Raw genomic sequence first — 22644 nt, 5'->3', positions numbered from 1 at the left:
AAGCAATATGGAAGAAAAATAATTAATGGATATGTGTTGCAATTACATGTATAAAGTGATAAACATTTACCAGAAGAATTAAAATGATTTAGATAATTAATTTTTCATTTAAGAAAAACAATTAATTCATATATGTTTCAAACTATCTGTTGAGGTTCAGAAGCAAAGCAAAGCTGCTGAAGCCTGAAGGAAGGAACCAAACGCAAATCTCTCTGATAGCTGAGCAAGATGTATGGTGTAAGCATGAGAAGCTGATGTAGACTTGAACAATGTTACATGTAAATCACAGCCGTCGATTAGTTTTCATCTAGTCCGATTGTTACAGTCAATTCCCAAGGCTTCATTTCAGTTCCTTTGTTCAAGTGTGGACCCTGATCTCTGTCTTATCAATGTCATATTTCCATCCACTGTTTCAGTTGGGTTTCAATTTTAAGAAAGGGTTAGAAAGACATATATACCATTTAGCAGTTAGTTTTCATTTTTCAACAAAATATTTTATTAGTTTTGGAAACAATGTCCTCAGACTTTAGGGAGAATAACGTAAATATTTCAACTTTATTAAAGAAATAGACTAAAGCACTAAACGACATCTTCCCAACCAAGGGTTATTGAAAATGAAAGTTCCCACATATCATAAATTTTATATTCCCACCTTTAAATTAATCAAAAATTATTTAAAATAACAATTAAAGGATATTCATTCTTTTAACCAAAATTTTCTCATAATTACCCTCTGCCCCTATGTCACAACCCATTTGTCATTGGCAACGTCAATTTAAGGGTAAAAATCTATAATTTATAAAACCAAAGATATCAATTTGAGATTTTACTAAACCTTAAATGAGAATATATCGTTTACTCAAAAAATAAGTAGAGAGCACACTTATTAAACAATTCCATTAATTAAAAAAGCTAAAAGAATTTTTTTTGATAAAAATAATTAAGTAAAATACAAATAAACTTTTATTTTACTCTAATTTTCGATTACAATTAACTGACATAAAATTGTTAGAAATGTTATTCTTAGTTAATTATATATTACCTATCCAATTTGAAGAAATAATCCTTTAGGGTGTGTTTGGTTAGGAGTTATGTGAGATTACTTCATAATGTCATCTTATATTACTTATATTATCATATTTGGTTAGTAAGTAATATAAGATTCCAGTAATCTTTCAAAACTAATAATAATCGTTGTTGGTTATATAAGTGTTAATCTAAATATCACTAGTTTCTTAAGTATTCTTAGATTACTTGATAGTCTTATTTTTGTTATAATTTTACCCCTAATTATTAATAATATTGACAGAAAATTAATAATATTGAAAACACAGCAGAAAGCCAGAAACTAATGTGTTTATGAGAAAAAGCTCCATGAACAAAAAATCTTTTATTTTTTGGTTTGCAGATAGTAATGGATACTGGATAGAAAGTAAGGCAAATAAAATGACAGAAAATTAATAATAGTTAAGAGTACTGGAAGGAGTTGGTTTTGGAAGTTTAAGGAAATGGCACCTCAATCGCTATATCTGTGTAAGAGCTGTATTCAAGGACCAGAGTGCTATGTTTGCTTTTCTTCTGGGTGAGTAAAGACCAACGAAGATTGGAAGAAAGGATATATTGAAACACTGAAAACTTTCTTTCCACTCTCTTCTACCAAATATTTTATTTAAATAAATAAATAAAGCGAGTCAAAAAGAAGCTGGCAATGCCGATAATTCACTTTGAAAGAAATGCAATGCTTTCGAAATAGTCAAAAGTAGGCAGACAATAGAAATCAGTCCTGTGGAAATGACTTGATACAATTCTCAACCATAATTAAAATACAATTCTCTTTCAGCAACTTCATAATTCCGGGGACCGGGCTTCAGAAATTCCAAAACAGTTTCATTCTCTTTCTCAACCTCCGCCTTAACATTTTCATTCCAAAACTACTAATAATTGTAGTACTCTTGCATTATACAGAAAAAAATTTTTACGAAAAAGATAAACCTTCAAGCGTAAGGTATAGTGCAAAAGAAAAATAAATAAACTTCTATAATAAAATAACAAATCAAGATAAGGAATAGTAATAATAAAACAAATATGACTTGTGAAAGTTTAGAAAAATTATTATTATTATTATTATTATTATTATTATTATTGTTGTTGTTGTTATTATACATGTCTTGTAAATCAAAGTTTTTAAATTGCAATAAAAGAAAGTTCAGCATATAGTTTAGATGATCAGCTAGATATAAATTTACACTGTATATGGTATTGTTTGAAATGATAAAAGAAAATAGTGAGAAAACAGTGGGGTCATATATAATTTCTCTTTAATAAAGTTGATTGTAAAAGACAAACAAAAAAGGGTTGGGAAAACACATTGTCCCACCTACAAGATTTAGTAAATATTCCGTTAACAAGAAAAAAAAAAAATATGACCATTTACCCTTATGATTGAAATGTCTTTACAAATTCATTGGACCCAACTTAGTAAGATGAACAACTATGATTGAATAATATGAAGTTTCTAGATAGTTTGGCAATTTGTTCGAGACTCTTGAACATATTACTTAAAAGATCTTAAGTTATATCTTCACGACTATTAATAAATGACAGCTATTAATAGAGGATTACTTTATCGTTAATTTTAAAGCCCTGAAAAACTAATTGAAGTATGCATAAACTGACTGAATACAAAAAAAAAATATGAAGTCTCACTAAAAATTGCATTTGGTGTTAAAAGGACATAATTTTTCATTTCCTTTCAAAAAGAAACAATTAACAGTGAAAAATGTTAACTTTAAACATTAAGGGTATGAATGTAAGTTTACAAAATAAAATTTGTAAGTCAAATAATTTTAAAAAGAATCCATAAAATTGTGAACGTATCAATTAAAAAATGATAAAAAGTTAACGCATCTTAAGAGTATAGAAAAAACTTTTTAAGAAAATTGAAAAATTAAAAAGTAGCCAACAACCATGTAGTTAGCTAGCAGCCTTGGCCGTAGCTGGGCCACGATGACCAAGGTAGGCCTGACATGGCATAGATATGGCCGCTGAATGTACGAGATCCAAGCGAGCCATATGGGCACTATTGGAATTGGTGGCTTGATCGTTAACTTCTAATCTTTTAATTGTCTATTGAGTTTTTATTAGTGCTGTTCATTTATGGATTTTCTGTTTTATTTTCATTTTCCTTGCATGGGAAAATGCAGAATATTGGTGTCATTAGCATTTTTGCAGAATTTAAACTAGAAAAAAAAAAAAAAAAAAAAAGAGGAAAGGGGAGTTAAGAGAGAGAAACATCGGCTCTGCAACCTGTAATAAAATTTTTCAAAAGTCATATCGGGGGAATGTCCCCTCAGATTCCCAAAACTTTAATATAGCTAGACCCCACAGCCTGCCCTCATTTTTACAAACGTCATCTGCCTCTCTGCCCTACGACAAGACTACTCATCAACCTCTCTGCTCAGCGACAAGACAACTCATTTGGCAATTACCAGTGAGGGTTCACGGCTTTATGGGGGTTCCCACCTATTAAGTTAACCTTGGTATAAACCCTAAAACACTGTTTTTGTGTACTTCAAATATATACTATTTCATGTTTTATAATTATTGAATTTGCATATACGGAGGTCAATTAATTAAGTTACTCATTAATTCTTTTAAGTTGTGTTAAATACCATATTTTTTAAAATTGTTTCTTAATTAGTTGTTGTAATAATACCTCAATTATTATTTGAAATTAAGGGATTGAATGAGGAAAATTTTTATAAAGAGGTAAGTAATATGGAAGAAAAATAATTAATCCATATGTGTTGCAATTACATATATAAAGTGATAAACATCATATGAGAAGCTAATGTAGACTTAGAACAATGTTACATGTAAATCACAGTCGTCGAATAGTTTTCATCTAGTCCAATTGTTTCAGTCAATTCCCAAGGCTTCATTTCAGTTCCTTCGTTCAAACGTGGACCCTGATGTCATGTCCATTCACCGTTTTACTAGTCAGCTTTCAATTTTAAGAAAGGTTTGGAAAGACATATATACCCTTTGGCAGTTAGTTTGCATTTTTCAGCAAACAATAATACTTTGGGTACTAATGAATGAGTACTAATATGTGTACTAATTAAAGTATAGTACTCGTACTATGCGCATAGTACGGGTACTATGCTTTAGTTAGTACACATATTAGTACTCATCCATTAGTACCCATAGCATCACTCTTCAGCAAAATATTTTTTACTAATCTTTGAAACAATGTCCTCAGACTTTAGGGACAAAAATGTAAATACTTCAACTTTATTAAAGAAATAATTAGAAAGCACACTTGAACAATTCCATTAATTAAAAAAGTTAAAATAATTTATTTTGATAAAAATAATTAAGTAAACTGCAAATAAACATTATTTTACTCTAATTTTCGATTACAACTAACTACATAAAATTGTCGGAAATGTTATTCTTAGTTAATTATATATTAACCATCCCATTTGAAGAAATAATCATTTAGAGTATGTTCGGTTGAGAGTTATGTGGAATTACTTCATAACATCATTTTTATGTTACTTAAATTATCATGTTTGGTTAACAAGTAATATAAGATTTCGATAATCTTTCAAAACCAATAGTAATCACTGTTGGTTATATAGGTGGTAATCAAAATACCAACATTCTCTTAGGTATTGTGAGATTATTGGGTAATCTTATTTTCGTTTCAATTATACCCCTAACTATTAAAAATTTTGGACAAGAATGCCCTTGTTTTGGAAAACAATTTACAAGAATATTTATGGACTATTTTAACCTTGTACACAACTTTTGGATAAGAATGCTCTTGTATTGAAAACAATTTACAAGAATGTCGAACGTGGCCACCACCACCCGCCTCCTACTACCGGCCATCGACCACCACCACTGACCGGCGTATGTCGTCAGAACGCGACCACCATCATTGATCGGCGGATGTTGTCAGAACACGCACAACTAGTTGAATCTAGTCGTTTTTGTCTAGATTAATGGTCAGAAATGGTCATATCTATTATGGTCGTTAACGGCCAGATCTTTAGCCATCATTGACAGCCAAAATTTGGTCGTTAATGATGGCTAGAGATCTGGTTGTAGATTTGACAATTTTCGACCAGATCGGCACACGAACGACCAGTTCAACTAGTCGTGCACCGTTTAAGGGACTGTCGGCGGGTGGCTGACTGTCTTCTTAAGTGGCTGGGGTGTTTTGTTAATTTTCAAACTTTATTATTGAAGTGTTGAGCTAAATTCTCAAATGTAGGAGATTAAGAAAACAATCTAAATAATAATATTAAAAAAGAAGGGTAATTCAGTAATCTATATAATATACCCACAAATTTATTCCTTCCAACTAAACATATCAATATAACATACTTACCAATTTATTCCAATCTAACTAAACACATTTTATATAATATGCCCAATAATTTTCAAAGTAATCTATCTTCCCATTAATATAACATTTACGGTAATACAATATTCTCTTAACTAAACGCCCCTTAATGTTAAGCTGACAAAGAATTTAATTATTTAGTGCATTGTGAGAAACGTAAAAAGTGGAGACTAAGGCCCCTCCATCATTCTATATATATATATATATATATTGAAAGAACAAGCTTAAGATAAACATGAATACATGAAACCATCTAAGAAGAAAATATAAATATTCATCTAATTCTGTTGGCCGCCCCCTTTTGACTAATCAAAAGGAAAATTAAATGAAATGTGGACAAAAATAAATAGAATAAAAATATTATATTGAACATATTGTTATCATATCACTCACTATATGATGCAGTGACTCAGTGTAAAAATAGGACTAGTACTCAACTATGTCTTAGGATTGATAAACAAGTCTCAAACACATAAATTTAAGTCAAAGTTTAAAAGAAATTCTGAAAATATTTTATATCTGAAAAAAAAAGGACTAAAAATATTTATATACGGTAGTGACAGCCAACCCTAACAAGATTCTCAATAAACAAGGAAATAAAATCTTAATTGTTGAATAATTATAAAATAAAAAAGGACTCTAAATAAAATAGAGAAAACGTGCAAAAAACTTAAACGACTCCAAAATAGGCCGAAACAGTGGATTTTGGGCTCGAAAACGACCCCAATAAGGAAACCAAGTTGCCACGTCAATGACTTCATAACGAGCTTTCCGTTGATATCTTATGGTCCTCGTAACTCATTCTACATAAAAAATTTATGGATGTTTTAAATTGGCATGCCCACGTTTGAGCTTTTGACGCTCAACCCTCTCTACAAACTCATCTGCTAGACATTTTACGTCACTAATATTATCTTGTTATATGATAGTAACATAAATTAAATTGTGCTTTTTAATAAAACTTTAATCAAAATCTAAGAAGCATGTGGATGATGAAAAAAATATTGAGCTTAGTTTGGAATTGTTGTAGCTTCTCTCTTTATTACTTATTTCTTAAGCTAACATTTATAAAGTATTTATTAATTATCAAAATACCTCCATTATTTCATACAAATACTCATTTAATTAAAATTAATCATTTATATAAATTTTTTTTAAAAAAATTTAAATATTATGGGCTAGGAATGCCAATCAACAACCATTAAACGTGGTTGAATATAGTCTTCAATGACTCGTTAGCAACATTATCAGTACAATAAGGTAAATTACTAGAATATCAATTGTGCTTACATAAACTCAAATTTTCAGCGTCAAGCTCGAACTCGAGCTCAACACCGTAGCAATTGAGCCGAGCTCGATTAGTCCAAAGCTTGGCTCGGCTTGGCTCGTTTACCACCCCTTCACTACTATCATGTTTTATTTCAGTATTTTATCTCGTAGATGTAGCCAAGATTTACCGAATCACGTAAATTGAGTGTCCTTCTATGTGTGAGATTGTCATATTGTCATATTGCCTTATTTATTTAATTTTAACTATATATGATCTTCAAGCTCCATATCTAATCATCATAATGAAATTGATATTTTCATCCATGTTAGCTCAATATGGAAAAGATTCTTTCTTTTCATATTAGGGCTTCTAGAACAAAATGACGATTTTAACCTTCTTCACTTAGCAAATATTAAACCGAGTAAATGATTGAAATTTAAAATGACAACGTCACCCACTTGATTAAAATTCTCTCTTTAAAATTTTCCATTAAGGACAAGTGAAAAACACTCATAAATGTTAGGTAAAAATAGTGTTGAGAATGAAAGTGACTGAGAGAAGAATGAAGATGATGGAAAAGGTGGCACCCCCGCAAAACCTTATCCTCGTTTATTTTCCTAGGTGATGCACCCCACCATGAAAGATGATTTGACAAAAGGGCCCATCTTCTTAGAAATTATCTTTCTCTTTTATAAAAACACAAATTGATTCAATTATTGTAATAATAGTCCAAATAAAATGTCTTATTTATGACTGAATTCAACTCATTAGAGGTGAAAGTAATTACCAGTTGACTGAAATTATTGACTAAGTGTCACGAAATTTCTTAGAAAGATATCATGTTAAATAGTTATTTTAATAGTTTACATAATTAAACAATTCAAATTGTTAATAAATTAGACCCTTTATTAACTTTATAATATCAAGAATGATTGATAAAATATCAAAATCAAATTAAAGTGATGGGGGAACATAATATGCAAGTCTTGGTCAAGTTAATATGAGAATTCAACAACTTCATCAACAAATTAATTTTGCTGAAATTATAGATTAATTGCAAGGCAATTTCTAAGAAATTAATTAAAGAGAACATGTTCGTTGCCATACCAAGTTGTAATAAAAGGAAGAATAATTTTGGATTTTATGATTTCACAAGAGAGTTGTGTTAAATCAATCAGTACATAATACTAATAAAGCAAGCATTGAAAATGAATAATATTACATAAAATGATGTGATAAAATATAATCAGTAGAGTGAATACACAAAGACAACTCATTAACTGATGTTTCATTTAAATAATAATATTATATCACTTTATATTCAACTGAACTCTTTGTTAGAAAATTTTATAATTGTGATATTACTTATTTAAAATTTGCAACAGCAAAAAAGATATTGGCTTTTAGAAATTAAAGGTTATTAAGGTCCCATAAATTAGTAAATTAATAGAATAAAAATATTTCCCTGGAGTCACTATATTATCTTGTTACATGATAGTAACTTTAATTAAATTGTGCTTTTTAATAGAACTTTTATCAAAATCTTCAAAGCATATGGAGAATGAAATGAAATAAAAAATATCGAGCTTAGTTTGGAATTATTGTAACTTCTCTCTTAAATCACTTATTTCCTAAGCTAAAATCTATAAAATATTTATTAATTATCAAAATACCTCCATTATTTCATACAAATACCCATTTGATTAAAACTAATCATTTATATATATATATATAAAAAAAAAAAAAAATTTAAAACTTGTCTTTGGACAAGCATTGAAGTTTGATGAGCCATCAGCCATGTGCTTTTTTCTTTTCTTTTCTTTTATAAAAGAATTAAATATTCCATTAATCTTATTTTTAAATCCAGGAATTTAGTTCGTTTATTTTGTTTTAAGAAGAGCCCAACCCCTAAACCTTCAAGCCCACCTAAAGGGCTGACGCCAACACCACTGACATTAAATTAAGTTGAATCACCCCCAAGCCCAGCCCAAAATAAGAATCCTCTTGCTTTCCAAGATATAATTTCAAATTCAAGAGATTGCATAATAATAATAATAAGAAGAAGAAGAAGAAGAAGTTACAAATTGGGATTCATATTCCAAACTTTTGTTTCACTTGTGCTAATGGGGAGATTTTAGTACTTTTGTGAATATACTTTCGAGGAAATTGAAAACAATGTCAATGATAAAAGATGAAGATGCTTTTGAGGAAACGGAAAACAATGTCAATCATGAAGATGAAGATTAATCAAAAAATAAAGATAGAACGAATTAGCAAAGAGGATTTGAAAAAATTAAATAACTTCTATCATGAGTATTTATTCATTTTCTAAATTATGTTAATTTGAAAATTGAAGATAGAACGAAGTAGCAAAGATATGGTGCAAAATCAGGATCCTGGACGTGTTATGTTTCTGTCAAATCGACATTAGAGTTATGCTAGCGGCAGAGGAAATAATTTTGGCAAAGGAAAGCTTATTTGCCAAGTGTGCAGCAAATCTGGACACATTGCTCTGTTACTGCTAACCCTAGGCAACTAGCTGTGAAATCTGATAAAAAGGAAAAGAACAACTTCAAATTGGTAATGGTAAGCTCTTGCCTGTTTCTCATATTGGATTTGCATATGATTCTTCTAACTTGCATACTGTATTTATAAACCATCTTGTGTGAACTAAGCATCTCTTGTTTACAAGAGATAATAGTATAGTCATTTTGTGACCTAGGGCAAATTTCCAAAGGTCACATTGCTTCAAGAAGTACTTAAGGCGGGATTGTACCAGCTCACAATTCCTTCCTCTCCTATAGAGCAAAGTTCTCACTCCTTGGGTTTATGTTTTGCAGTGTTCACAAATAGTCTTCTTCCTTTTGTTTTTCATTCTAGTGTAACTGAAAGCATATTATGGCACTCTTGAACTGAACATTTATTCTGTATATTAGCAATTATAAAATCTTATGGCTTTCATATTGCAGTTTTAAAATTTATTCTTTTATTGGCCTTTTCTTTCATTACATAGCTCGCAATACTGCAGAAAAATGTACTTCAATTCTATTGAGTAATCCTCTTTGGACACTGAGCATCTATCTTTTTATTGAAAATTCCTGTTGATTTTTTGTGTTTGCTGGACAGTAAGCTCTTCTTCTACTTAGAAGGATTTGGATGTGGAAGACTTAAGTAGAAGATTAAGTCCAACACCGATAAATGCCACAAAAACCATGCTTGATCTTGAATGATGAATTCCTGGAGTTATTTTTGGTAAGAGAACTAGAGAAGTCAGCATAAGTGTTGCACTGTAGTTCAGGGTTGAGGAGGTGTATAGTCTCGTTCCAAAGAGAAAAGAAGAAGATGAATTTAGGGCAGTTCTGTGTATGAAAGTAGGAGCCGTTCATACTTCAAGTCATTTTCACATAGCAATTGATGAAGGTTATTAAAATGTGACCTTATCATTAAACAATCAAAGTTGTTGGACATATACCTGCAATATAAGGAAGAATTGTTGAGTGAAAATTCAGAAAATAATCACTCAAAAAGATTATAAACACACAGTTTGCTAAAAACAGGGGAGGAATACCATAGACCAATTTGTATCTCATTTGATCAATTCTAGCACAATCTTCTAAGTCTACCTCAGCACTTAGATTCCATTTCAAAGCCCAAGTGCAAACCCGTGAAAAGTACATTATAATTATAATTAATCAGAGGCATGAAAGATGAAGAGTTTCGAATTGAATGTCTAATTAGATTATGAGAATATGGCATTTGCAAGAGACCAATTTGTAAAAGTAATAAAAAAGTTACCTGAACTTCTCCTTGTGCTCCAAGATGAACTCCAAATCTAGCAGTAACAAAATCATCGACCTCATCTTCAAAGGCTTCCCTTTAACAAAATGAAACACATCACCAACCATTCATAAAATTAGTTCTCAGGATTTTCGTAGGAACCTAATTATATAAAATCTCTAGATATTATCAAGGAAAAAGAAATAAGCAGAGAGATCAATTTCAACTTGTCGTCTTCAAAGTCAGGCCTAAAAAATTCAGCACTTTAAACTATTTATGCAGGCACTATACTATCAATTATACGAGGGATCTCCAAGTGCTTATAAGCTCAATTAACAAGAATTAATTAATGATATGAAACTCAATTGCTTCTTTGCAATCGGAATTTCAGTAATCTGAAATCTAAACAATGAAACAAAACATTAGGTTAATTACCAGTTCCTTATTATGCTAAAACACAGTAGTTGGAAAGTGAAATAAAGAATTTTCGTGAGAAACTGTAGATTTTCCTCATAAACAGTTTTCCAAAGCTTCAATTTAAGCACTAATTGTAAGCAAATAAACAAAGAGTGGAAATTACATAAATGACAAAAAATAATTTACCATTAAGAGGCTCCAGCAGCCAAAGAGCACAATTAAGAAGAGCAATAAGCAACCAGCTCTTAAATAGCAATATGTGTTGGCAGTTGGGACCACTTCAACCTCTTTAGATGTTTCATTTTCAGTTCCACTTTCACTTCTGCTAGAGTTTTCATCATACAATTTCATTAAATTTTCAGCGTCTGCTATCATTGTTTCACCTAAATCTTCACTGGTCATGTACAGTGGATGAACCCCACAACATTTCAATTTCAAACCTGCTTCTGGGCTTACTTTTCTTCTCTTATGAGACATGCTGAACTTAAAAGAGGCAGTTGTGCAATCACCCTTAAAATAAGATCTATACAATGCGTATATCCTAATACTACTATAATTTTAGTGGTTCCCACACTTAATTAGTAAAATATTTATTGTAGCACCTAAGCCTGTGCTAGTATTTTGCATCTAATTGTCAGCAATCTTACACAAAAATTAACGGCTTTCTTGCTTTCTTTAATACAACCAAAACCAGAGCCCAAGTTTTAATTAATATTTAAGGGCAGGCATTAACTAATCAATTTAATTGATTTAATACAAAATAGGTTAAAAATTTCAAGAAAATTTGCGATATTTTATTTACATGTAGATAGAAATAGAATCTGGACATGCTGAACTTAAAAGAGGCAGTTGCGCAATCACCCTTAAGATCTATACAAGGCGTATATCCTAATACTATGTGATCTGACTCGGGATATTCAACAAAACATCTCCAATCAAACTTACCACTAATACCGTAATTGCACCTACAGTTTACTTCAACTGCAAAAACATCCCCATGATAACCCGTCTCAAATGCAAGAACGACGGATCGATATAGCAAAACCAATCAACTTTATGTTACTACAATGTTGAGATAGCTTAATAATAATTGAAGATCCTGATCTTTGATGGCTGAACCACCCACGACTTTCACTCCCAGGTAAATGTAAGCTGATTTTATGTATTTCATCAAATTCCTGCAATTTGAAATCAATCATGATTTTGATGAGTGATAGACAAAACTGATTCTGAAATGATTCTGAGAAAAATAATTCTTCATTCAAGAATCAATGATTTTACAGAATNAGTCCTTTTTCGTGTGCTAATAGGGATAATCGCTGGAACTCTTACTCAATTGATAGTTTCAGGTCCCGGGAGATTGTTGAGAAAACTAATTCTGAAATGAAAATACTTCTTACTCAAGAATCAAAGATACAAAATTGATTAATGAAAGTTACAATAGTTGGTTTCTTATATACAACATGTTTGTTAGTAACCAACTCTAACTTAGCTGAGTTAGATTAACTAACTTCTAACTATTATTAACAAACTAAATAGACTAACTAATTACAGTAACAAACTTCTAACTAATTTAATTACATACTAACTAATTTACGGTGACTAACATCATTTAATCTTCATTCGTTGATGCTTCAACTTCAGCTTCAACATGCTTCAATATCCCCCCGCAAGCTGGAGAATGGATACTTAACATTCCCAGCTTGGACAAATTAGCTCGAAATGGTGCAAGAGAAAGAGCCTTAGTGAGTAAATCAGCTAACTGATTAGAGGAAGAACAGGGCATAAGATGAATGAGACCCGATTGAACCTTTTGTCTTACAACATGGCAATCTATTTCTATGTGCTTGGTACGCTCATGAAATGTGGGATTAGCAGCAATCTGAAGTGCAGATTTGTTGTCGTAGAAAAGCAGGGCAGGATGTGAATGAAGAACATGAAGATCCTGAAGTAAGTAATGCAACCACTGAAGTTCACACGTCGTAGAAGCAAGAGCACGATACTCAGCTTCGGAAGATGATCTGGAAACTATTGTTTGTTTCTTAGCACGCCAGCTTATTAGAGATGAGCCAAGAAATACACAAAAACCTGTAATAGATTTGCGAGTAGTAGGGCATCCAGCCCAATCATTATCACTAAATGCTTTCAATGTAAGATCAGAGGATGCAGGAAAGAATAAGCCATAAGCTGGACAACTTTTAACATAACGAAGAACACGATTGGCAGCTTGAAGATGAGCTGAAGTAGGCTTGTCAAGAAATTGACTTAATTGCTGAACAACAAAAGATAAGTCAGGTCTGGTAGAGGTCAAGTAGAGGAGACACCCAACCAACTTTCTATAATAAGTAGGATCCGAAAGAAAATCACCATCAGTGTTGGATAATTTCACGAAAGAGTCCATTGGTGTGGTTGTAGGTTTACAAGCTAGATAGCCAGCATCTGATAAAATTTCAAGGGCATACTTGCATTGACATAAGGTAATGCCATGCTTGGAACGTGCTACTTCCAATCCAAGAAAAAATTTGAGATCACCAAGGTCCTTTATTTCGAAGGCAGCATCAATATAAGCCTTCACATAATCAATTTCCTGAAGATTATTCCCTACCAAGATAACATCATCGACATATACCAAGAGAGCAGTAAGGGAATCATTATGGTGTTTAACAAAAAGGGAATGATCAGAGGATGATTGAGTGTAGCCGAAAGATAATAAAGCTGAATTAAGGTTTGAGAACCACTGGCGACTGGCCTGTTTGAGTCCATAAAGTGACTTTTGAAGACAACAAACCTGATTGAGAGAAGACGAACAAAAACCTGGAGGCAGGATCATGTAAACTTCTTTGGATAAATCACCATGCAAGAAAGCGTTATTTACGTCAAGCTGTTTCAGATGCCAATTTGAGGAAGCAGCCAATGCAAGAAGTAGTCTGACAGTGGTAAGCTTAGCCACAGGGGAGAATGTGTCAAAGTAGTCTATACCTTCAGTTTGGGTATAGCCTTTGGCAACTAAATGAGCTTTGCAACGCTCAATTGTGCCATCGGCCTTTCGTTTAATCCGATAAACCCATTTACATCCAATGGGAGTTTTTCCAAGAGGGAGATTAGTGAGGGTCCAAATAGCATTATGTTCTAAAGCATAAATTTCAGCTTGCATGGCTTCTTTGCAACAATCATGTTTGATGGCTTGATTATAAGTTTTTGGTTCAACAATTGTGGAAATGGCAAGGGTGTAATGTAAGTGTTTAGGTGACAAAGCAGAATATGATAGTACAGAAGACAAAGGATAAAGAGTACCTGACTGGGAATTGGTAGATTCAGCGTTGTGGCCATGTTGCAATGATGATCATGCAGGTAAGAAGGAGGCTTACGATGCCTTTGAGATGATCTGGTGACAGGGTGATTAGAAGAAGGAAGAGAATTGTTTGGTAAAGTGGTGGTTTGATCAAAAGTGGCGTCAGAAGTTGTCAAATGGCCAGATTGTTTTGAAGATAAAATAGGATCAAAATGTGGTAAAGTGGTGTCCCGAGGTAACGAAATCGAAGATTGATTACTGTCAACAAATGGAAAAGTGGACTCATAGAATAAGACATTACGAGAGGCAAATATATCTCTAGAATTGAAGTCCAGGAGGATAAAACCTTTGGTGCCAGATGGAAAACCAAGGAAAAGGCACTTCCTAGCTCTGAAATCGAATTTGGTTCTATGAGCTAATAAAGTGGAAGCAAAGCAAAGGCAACTGAAAGTCTTCAAGGAGGTATAATTTAGGGTATTATTATAGAGCAATTCAAATGGGGACCTGTTTTGGAACAATGGAGTAGGAAGCCTATTTATCAAATGAATGGCATGACGTACAGCATAATTCCAGTATAGTTTGGGTAAATTAGACTAAAATAACAGAGAACGTGCAACATTTAACAAGTGTTGGTGCTTTCTTTCCACCACACCATTTTGTTGTGGTGTCTCAACACAAGAAGTTTGATGATGAACTCCTTTGGAAGCATAGAAAACAGGCATGGCAAACTCAAAACCATTGTCTGAATGAATGGCTTTAATTTTGCTAGAAAAATGAGTTTCAACAAGGAAGAAAAATGATTGAATTGGATTTCTTACTTCTGATTTTTGTTTAAGTAAGAATATCCATGTGTATCTAGAGTAATCGTCAACAATTGTTAAGAAAAATCTATGACCATGAATGGAACATGTAGAGAAAGGACCCCAAATGTCTGCATGAATCAGATCAAAACATTTAATGGTTTTAGTATTACTAATACGAAAAGGTAACTTTTTCTGTTTTGCCAAATGACAAACAGTACAAGCTTCATTATTATGAAATTGAAGATTAGGAATATTAGGAGACAGAAGTTTCATTCTAGAGTCTGAAATATGACCAAGGCGATGATGCCAAAGATAAAAAAAATGTAGTGGTTGAAGCTAATGAAGCTGGAAAAGGTAATGTGATCTTAGCAGGTGGCATAACACTGGAACTACAAGACTTAGACATTGCATACAGGCCATCAAGCACCTTAGCTGAAACAATTGTCTTCCATATAGTCAGATCCTGAATTAAGCAACATTTCAATGATGATGTGAGTTTGGTGACAGAGATAAGATTGAAAGAAAACTCAGGTAAATATAAAACATCTGTGAGAATGAGTTGTTTATTAAGACAAATTGTTCCAGCATATTATGCAGTGATTTTCGAGCCATTTGGTAAGGTGACCAAGATTGGTTTAATTTGTTTATAAGTATCAAAACAAGATAAGGAATGTGTAATGTGATTAGTGGCTCCTGTATCCACTATCCATAATGGAGATTTAGAGGTACATGATAAAGCTAAATGAGTATCTAATGTGGAAGAAAAATGAGGAGTTAATGTTGGCTGATGGGGTTGTGACACAACTTGGTTGGTAATATGTGAAGGTTGAGCAAAATTTGCTGATTGTAGTAGAGCCAATATCTGCTAGTATTGTTCTAGAGTAAGAGAAGCATTAGAACCAGACTTTTCTTGGTTTGTAGTTGCCACATCAGAATTCAATTGCAGACCTTCAGCACTGATATTTTCTTTTGTAACAACAACATTATGGGTAGTAGAATTCCTAGGCTTGTATCCTGAAGGGTAACCATGTTTTTTATAACATGTTTCTATTGTGTGTCTTGGCTTACCACAGTATGTGCCAAAACAATTATCTCCACCACCAAAAGATTGAGTATTGAACTTTCTGCTTTGTTGTGACTTTGAAGACTGAAAATTTTGCTATTGAAACTGTTGCTGAGGTTTTGAAGGGAAATGAAAATTTTCTCGATCGGATTTATTTACAAACACCTTGGTAATTCCCAAACTCAATTGTCTTTCTTGTTGAACAACTAAAGAAAAGACCTTGTTTATGGAGGGCAGGGGATCCATGAGCATGATTTGTGATCTTACAATAGAAAATGAATCATTCAAACCCTTAAGAAACCTTATCATATAATCATTATTTTGATAGTTTTAAAGGTATTCAAGATTCCGCAAGAACAAGGAGTAGAACATGTACAGATCATTAATTCATCCCAAAGAACCTTTAATTCAGTAAAGTAATCAGTTACATTTTTATCTCCTTGTTTAAAACTGTAGATTTTTTCTTGCAAATCTGATATTCTAAAGATATCCCCTTGTGAAAATCTTTCATGAAGGTCAGTCCATACATCATATGCTTTATTAATCCATAATATGCTATTAGTAATTGATGGAGAAAATGAATGAGTGAGCTAGGATAATACCATTGTATTGCATCTCTCCCAAACTAAAAACAGAGAATTGGTACTGGAAGGTGCTTTGATTGTGCCATCCACAAACTTCAGCTTGTTCTTTGACAATAAAGCCATTTTCATAGCTCGCATCCAGGAATGGTAATTGGGGCCATTGAGAACCGAAGAAACTAATACAACAATAGGATTCTCGTTGGGGTGCAGATAGTAAGGACTAGAAAAGTTGATGGGATCTTCATTTGTTGGAATATTCATCATGAATGCAGAAGCGTAATGGATTCAGAAGTAAGAAATTTTGCTTCAGATTATGGAGGAAAGATGAAGCTCTAATACCATGAGAAAACTAATTCTGAAATGAAAATACTTCTTACTCAAGAATCAAAGATTACGGAATTGATTAATGAAAGTTACAATAGTTGGTTTCTTATATACAACATGTTTGTTAGTAATCAACTATAACTTAGCTAAGCTGGATTAACTAACTTGTAACTGTTATTAACAAACTAAACAAACTAACTAATTACAGTAACAAACTTCTAACTAATTTAATTTCAGACTAACTAATTACAGTAACAAACTTCTAACTAATTTAATTTCAGACTAACTAATTTACAGTGACTAACATCATTTAATCTTCATTCGTTGATGCTTCAGCTTCAGCATGCTTCAATAATTGTCTTACGGATTTTAATAACTCTTGGTTTTGGTGGTTAGTGGTTACTGGCCATGTTATAGGAGTTAATGCAATGGAAAATAATATAGCCATCGACGGTAGTGCATCGAATTTGTATACCGAATGACGTGGCAAAATCCTGATCGTTGATTAATTTTAACTTAATATTAATCAATGGTCAGTATTTTGTCACGTCATTCGGTGCACAAATTCAATGCACTAACGTCGATGGCTGTAGCATTACTCTAATGCAATATATATAACCACTGTAGTGGTGGGAAATAACTCCTTCATGTCATCGCCTTATAATGGGAGATAACTTGTTCTGATAACTTTTTTATGATTGAAAGTTTATATATCACAGGTCTTGTAGTGGAGGACAATTTCCTCATTATTTAGACATTATTTTTGGGCCCTTTGACCATGTTGTTAATTTTATCTTCAACTGATATTACAAATTTATCTAGCTTTTTCCTCATATAGGAGATTAAGTTGTTTGAAATCAAATAAGGATTACACTTATATTAATATACAGTGATTTATCAACATTGTTGAAGGAAACAAACTTTGGTAAGCGTAACTTCCTAACTCTTTAACTTAAATTTTCATTTAACTATATTTTATAACAAAGTAACGTCTACTATTTTCATAACTAGGATTTATGTTGTTATACTATCGTCAACATGATGACATCATCAATTTGACCCACTAGTTAGATCGATTCAATCGTTCGACTCAAGACTTGATACCCTGATCGGGTCATTGCCCGAATCGGTTTCAGAACATTGGTTATAACTTTAGCTTAAGAGTGGGCTTACGATTTTTCCTTGGAGCCAATCTTCAACTTTCCGTTGTTATTTCTAGTGATCATGCGAAAACCATCTTGATCTACCATTTTGCCCTTGGCTTTATCATGTTGAGCATTATTATCTTCATGTCTTATGGCACGTGGAGAAATTTTATGGGATTCTTAGTTGATTTTTCTTCTCTTTCTTTTATTTAAAGTTACTAATATACCCTTTGCATAGTTAAATTTAACCTTAATTAAATATAATTAATCCTTTTCTTGAAAGATTTTAAATTTTAAATTTTTGTTTTTTGTAATTTTTTCTTTAAAAAATTGTCCTCTGAATGATATTATTCGTGATATTACTTAATAATTGGTTTATTTATATAGAAATTGTAAATAGTTATTATTTATTTTATTAAAGTAATGCTACACAAACCCTATTACCAGTCATTGACTATAAATCAATCATCTTTTTTATGACAATTTTACCCTCATTGACGGTAGAGTTGGGCAGTGAGGGGTTGAGCCCAATAGGGATTTTGATATGGAAAGAGCCCAATATCCCATCCACAATCAAACTTTGTAATCCATGAAATAAAGCCTTGTGTTAATTGGTATAGCAACTACTGAGAAAAACACTTTGTAGTTTGTACCATATTTTTATGGGAGAACGACTTTCTCCCACCCAAGGTTTGGCCAAATGGTCCTTTCTCACTCGTCAAGTTTCAAAATTACACTTTCTTACCCATAGTTAAGATCTGTTAAGCAAATTTGTTATCTGACAAAGATAAAATTACAAAAAAACTATTATTTGAGTTTATAATTTTATAAAATTTGCTATAATTAAAAAAAAAAATTCTAAATCTTTTTTCTTTTAAAAACTCAATTCACTATCATCTTTATGCAAAAACATCTCTCACCCACCGCCTAACCGACGCCACCACTCCCTCTTGTTCATGGCAAGCCAACAGCAGCGCCGTCAGCTGTGTCATATGACTCATATTTGTTTCTTCTTTAGCTAATTGGCAAGTCTCAACCACGTTTCGGTGTTCCTTACCTTTTTGTTGGCTCTCCTTTTTCGGAACCTCCTCTAGCTTGTTTATATTTACCTCTTGCTTAGAAAGTCTGCGCTTCTTCCCAGCTAACTTCTCCTTTTTGGTTCTCTCTAAATTTAATTCAGAGTCAGGAACTTGCTAGACTATACTTTCTATTTTTCTTGCCCAAAATTTTTTTCTTTGTCAAATCAAAGGGCCTTGGGCGGCAACCTCCCTCTCTCCTCCAAAAAGTCCACCACAATTACTCACGACCTCAGCCGCCAATGTTGGCAACCTTGCTCTAGAATTTATGTCACACAACAAATGTCAAAAGGATTTATTTTTGTATTTATTTTCATGGATTTTATGGGTTTGATTTTGAATCTTCTTTTTGTTTTGTTTTGTTTATTATGAATTTATGTTCATGGAGTTGAGGTGGAGGAATTTTTTATGGAATTAGAAAGTGAATATTTATGTAAAGCAAATTTTGGGTTGTTTGGAAGATATATGTGAACCAAATTTCGGGTTGAAAATTTGTGACCCATCATTTACAACCTTCCCAGAGGCAACTCACCCACCACCCATTTGACGAAATTCCTCACCCAAACTAATTTCTAGTTTTTTAGAACAGTTTTGTTAAGCAAAATCTGGATTGTATGAAAGGTTTATATGAAGTAATTTTTTGGTTGTATTGAAAAATTATGAAAAACAAATTTGATCTAATAGAAGAATTATGTATAATCTTTTCATATGGAAGATTTTGGTACGGTGAAAAATTATGTAAAATGTTATTGTATGAAAGATTTAAGTTTAATTTTTTATTCATAATATCAACATATGATATTAATTAATTTATTATATTTGTAGATTTATTAATTAACAGAATATATATATAGAGAGAGAGAGAGAGAGAGAGAAAAAAAACCTTTTTTACTGTTAAAATTAACGTCTAAATTTAATAATGAGTGGATAAGTGTCGTTTTAAAACTTGGCGGGTGGGACAATGTCATTTCGTCAAACCTGGATGGGAAAATGTCGTTCTCCCTATTTTTATATTTAAAATTCAAAAAGGAATAAAGCTATCAACTTGCTTAACGGTGCTGACCTTGACTTGGCAGACACTGAGTATTATAATCAACAAAATCCAATGTGGATCTGGTAGTAATGAAGTTAGTCAAAGTCATGGAGCATTAAATATTATTATTATAGGCATGACTGACTCTAGAATTATACAAAGTAACGCCAGCCTATAAATTTAGGCTCTTTGATTAATTATTATGAGAGGTTTTAAAATAATCTTTTAAAAAATATTAAATTAGATGAGTATTGTAATATAAGATTTAAAAATTAATAAAAATATTTTTTATGTTTTTTTATTTATTAAATACTTTTATAATAAAATATTAAAAGTTAACAAAAATATTTTTAATCCATCCATTAAATACGGACAGTCAATCATCATTGTTAGAGGGTAATCGGAGTATTTTTGTAATTTCTAAAAAAAATATTTAGGAGTGTTTAATTAAATTAACAAATTTAAAAGATTTAAAAGAAAATGGAAAATATAAAATAATATTTTGAGAATAATAACGGGTGCGTTTGGTTCAGTATTTTGGATAAGATTTTGGGGATATGATTGGATAGTTTGATAGGGTTATGATTACGAGAATATGATTTGCAGAATATGTGTTTGGTTGAGTATTTTGACCTTGATATTTGTGTTGAATGTTTGATTAATATATTTTTTTTATAAATAATTTATTAATATAATATTTTGTTGAAGTTTGTTAAAATAATGTATTATTAGATATATAACTTATCAAGTTACATTTTAATAATTCTAAATATTTTATTGGTAATTTTATAACCCGTAGATATTAAGAAACAAAAACCCATATTAATTTTAAGTACTAATCTAACTATTTAAAAACATCATATTAATACATATATGACAAAAGTACTAATTATCAATCTTTACAATCATTCTTATACGTATACTCCATTAACAACTACAAAAAAAAATTCAAACGTGTCATAAACTGTCAAAAGAGAACGCGTGAAAAAGGGGAAAGCTGCAAAAAAAAAAAAAAAAAAATTTAAACGGTCAAGCTGTCAGAAAAGTGTTGGAATAGAATTTTGAAAATCCTATTGTCTAAATATTGAACCAAACACTATTATCAAAATCTGACTCAAAATATGGATGAAAATATTCATCCAAACGCAGCTAACATTATAATGTTTAACTTTTTTGAGAATATTAATGATAGTATTCCAAAAGCGAAAGCCTTACCTTTCACCAACCTTATCTGTCTATATTCTATATACCTTATTCTTCAATCGCCTCGAATTTTCCTTTTTCAATATTCAAATCTGCAAATTAATCTAACTATAAATTCTAAAATATAAGGAGAAATCTATACAAGGAAATTGATTTCTTAAGGTTTTGGGCATGACTTTGTCACTGTTTAACATTATAATTGACCACTTAATCGTCTACTAATATTTCTATTCTTCGTATTAAAATTATTTTTTAACTTGGGAATACTATTGAATGGGCCCTGAAAAGATTTTAGAAAATATTGAAAGATGGTTGTATATATTTGTTTACAGTTTTCTTCCTATATTAGGGTTTCTTAATGATTTTGACCCCTTTACTTATAAACATGCTTCACTTATGATAGAATTGAAACCCACCAATCATTCATTCCAGAATCAAACCCAATATATGCCCTTTCTCATGCCTTGTCTATACAATCACAAAGAGTTAATTACTTTTTCTTTTTTTTTCCATTCAAATAATGATTTAATGACAATTTTTTACCCACAAATTTTTAAAATACTATTTTATTATCCAAATTTATATTTCGACGATGAATAAAAAGTAAACTCGGTCTAAACTATTAAAACTTTTGACTACAATCTTGTGTCTTGCCGTGCCCTAAGTGATCATCTTCATGTTGCGTTTGTTTAGCAATGATATTCGTATTCATATTCCTATATGATAGAAAAAAGTTGTAATCATAGTCCATTTATGCACGTATTATCGCTTCACGTCTTCAGCTGGATATTTCTTTTTCCCAAAATTTAATGAAGGAAAAACACAAAACATTAATGCCCATTCAAGAACAAGGTCGTGTCAGTGTCACACTTCCATACGCCACGTGTCTATGTCACATCGACAAGCGTAATAGTTAAGCATAAGTTCAACCACACGCCGTGCAACTTCACCCAAGAAAAAACCTATTGATTAATTAATAACCACATTCATATGGTTGAAATTACTACAACTTCCAATTTGAAGTGATTGAGATTAAATTGAAGCCAATACTATATTTAGATTTATTATATTTATGAATGATATTAGACACACCATATAAAAATGGAATAAAACCCTAATAATAAAGGAGAAAGATAGATATCTGTTATGGTGGGGGTGGGGGTGGAGGGGAACCGTGCTCATACCGCTATATAGAAAAAGCAAGTGATAGTCATAGAAACATAGTAAGAGATCAAGAAAGAAAG

The sequence above is a fragment of the Pistacia vera genome, unplaced genomic scaffold (assembly GCF_008641045.1).
Source record: "Pistacia vera cultivar Batoury unplaced genomic scaffold, PisVer_v2 Contig249, whole genome shotgun sequence".
Classification (NCBI taxonomy): Eukaryota; Viridiplantae; Streptophyta; class Magnoliopsida; order Sapindales; family Anacardiaceae; genus Pistacia; species Pistacia vera.
Note: the sequence above shows the minus strand (reverse complement) of the source record.